The sequence below is a fragment of the Larimichthys crocea genome, unplaced genomic scaffold (assembly GCF_000972845.2).
Source record: "Larimichthys crocea isolate SSNF unplaced genomic scaffold, L_crocea_2.0 scaffold57416, whole genome shotgun sequence".
In the NCBI taxonomy this organism is placed as follows: domain Eukaryota; kingdom Metazoa; phylum Chordata; class Actinopteri; family Sciaenidae; genus Larimichthys; species Larimichthys crocea.
In genome coordinates this window covers 1,734-4,328 of record NW_020857504.1, presented here as the reverse complement: position 1 = coordinate 4,328, position 2,595 = coordinate 1,734, and the positions used below count along the sequence as shown (strand labels likewise).

The window sequence follows — 2,595 nt, the reverse complement described above, 5'->3', positions numbered from 1 at the left end:
CATTATTATACATTTCCACACAAGCAAGGTAATTCTCTGGTTTGGCGTGTCACTGACGTAAAGTTGCGCACATTTGAAAGTGATGAAAAGCCTGTCCTTCGAGCCGGAGTTGAACCAGCGACCTAAGGATGCCTGTCTTTATGAGCCTACAGTCCTCCGCTCTACCAACTGAGCTATCGAAGGGAGCACACAGCGAGAGGTCTCAAAAGCGTCCAGGCCCCGAGGTGGATGATGCCACGCTCCACTCCTTAGGTCGTTCTGGTTAATACTCCGGCTTTTCGATAGGATGCTCCTTTTTAGCTAGTGTCTTCAATTGGTCTGTTTCACAATCCAAAGCTATTACCAAACGTAACGTTTTTTCATTTTTTGTTTTTAGTTTTTATATATTAGATACATTGAGTGCCATTAGGCGGCTGGCCGCTTTTGAGACCTCTTCGCTGTGTGCTCCCTTCGATAGCTCAGTTGGTTATAGGGGCAGGAGGACTGTAGGCTCATTTTTCCCTAAACGACCCAGTCCGCTCCTTTGGGTCGCTGTTTCAACTCCGGCTTCGTACCGTGACAGGCTTCCATCACCTTTTTCAAATGTCGCGAACTTTACGTCCAGTGACATCGCCACAATTACAGAGAATTACATTGCTGAGATGTTCCCACGCCCCCCTTTCTTTTTTTTACCCAGACATTTTTTTTTTCCCCCATTTATGTAATACACCAGCTTCCATTTCTGGCATGCTACCTGGCAACTTCCTGAGCCTCCACTTTTTTAAAATAAGCTCTGAACCACGTTTTTATTTTCAGACCTGTGGGATTCTTGACTGATTTTTGTTAGTAAAAATAAGGAATGGAAAACTTGTCAATGTGCCTTGCACATTGTTAGTGCCAAGTCCGCAACTCGCGTTCGTCTAGTCCTCTCCGATTACGTACTATTATGGTCCTAAATTATTATTCATATGCTCTTTTTTTTATGTACGTCGAGCAATTTTTTTGACTTTAGGTTGTTTTGCTTTTTTTATTGTTTGTCACATTCTCCGAGCTGTCTAACTCTCGCACCGGTGCCTCTGTGCTTCCCTTCGATTCTTAGCCCTCAGTGGTACCGATTTTTTCGCGTGCACGGACCTGTAGGTGGATATCGATGAATTTATTCCTTTTTAGGTTGCTGGTTCAAACTCCGGCTAGACGGATACCTTTTATTGCTAGTGCTCCAATAATGGGTTGTTGGACAAGCCAACGCCATCCAACCGTAAAGTTTTTTCCGGGCTAATTCCCAGGATAACATTTATTTTTTGAGAGTTTCCCTCCCTTGACATTAGCCGCAGCCGCTGGACCGCTTTTGAGACCTCTCGCTGTGTGCTCCCTTCATAGCTTCAAGTTGGTAGAGGGGAGGACTGTAGGCTCATAAAGAAAGGGCCTCCTTTTAGTGCTGGTTCAATCGGCTCGAAAGGACAGGGCTTGTCATTAACTTTCATATGTGACGCACCTTTCCCATTTTTTTTTTGGTCCAGTACACGCCAAACCAGGACATTTACTTGCTTGCCCAGATGTTTTACCACACAAGATACACAATAGATCAACTCTGGCGCTACCTGGCCATCGAGCTCATTTTTTTGTAAAAAAGATCTGAACACGTTTTATTTTTAAGGATCCTGTGGGATTATTGAATGATTTGTACATTTAAAATAAGGAAAAACTCGGTCCCCAAGCTGCTTTGGTATATCATTGAGTGCCAAGTCGACAATCAGTCGTTCGTCAGCTCCTCACGAACGTACCAGTGGTTAACAAGCTCATGTACGTCGAGCACAGACATTTGTGCGGTATTGTTTTTCCTCTCTCTTTTCTTTCTCGTTCACCCATCCCTAGAGTCCTGTTCGAACTAGTTTGATCGTGATCTGCAATCTGCGTTGTTATTCGTTCTGTACCCTCTTCGCATCATTTTCGTTTTTCCATGAGGCGGAGTGACTGTATGTGTTGCTGATGACAGTTATACTTAGGTCAGCTTCCTTGGTGCAACACTCAGGCTCGAAGGCAGTCCTCTGCTTTTTGAGTCATAGTGTCTGTTGAGAAGCATATACCACCACTGAATTCCAACCGTTTATAAGTTTTTTACGCACCCAACCAGATACTCCCATTCAGTGACTACATTTCCCCTAGGAGCACGGCAACGCTTTTGAGACCTCTCGCCTGTCGTGCTCTCCCCTTCGTTAGCTCAGTTGGTCTAGATCCCCCTGTTATTTGGATCCCCGCGACCCCCCTGTCGGCTCATTAAATGTCAGGCATCCTTAGTGTTCGCTGGTTTTCAACCCGGCTCGTAGCGACAGTCTTCGTTCATCACTTTCAAATGTCGCCGCCAACTTTTTTACGTCTAGTCACACGCCACACCAGGAGAATTCCCACCTTGCTTGCGATGTTCTCCACGCAAGATAGAAACCCTCGCTCAACATCTGCTCGCCATCTCGCCCCCCCCCTCAACTCGGCCCCGCACACCGACCCCTTCCGTGCCTTTCGATTCCTTATCCCCTCCCTACTAGCACTCCTCGTATTTTAATCCTTGTTCCTCTTGTTTCGTTCCTCTTTTATTTCCGCAATCTTGTGGCCGATCCC

The 2,595-nt window shown here is 45.9% G+C and overlaps 1 non-coding gene across 1 annotated transcript; it reads right to left on the bottom strand.

The window, feature by feature from the left end:
* Positions 1–94: 94 nt before the first annotated feature.
* trnay-gua (transfer RNA tyrosine (anticodon GUA)) lies at positions 95–183 on the bottom strand. The gene is given in 2 exon segments: positions 95–130; positions 147–183. It is a non-coding gene; the product is annotated as a tRNA-Tyr (tRNA).
* Positions 184–2,595: the final 2,412 nt, after the last annotated feature.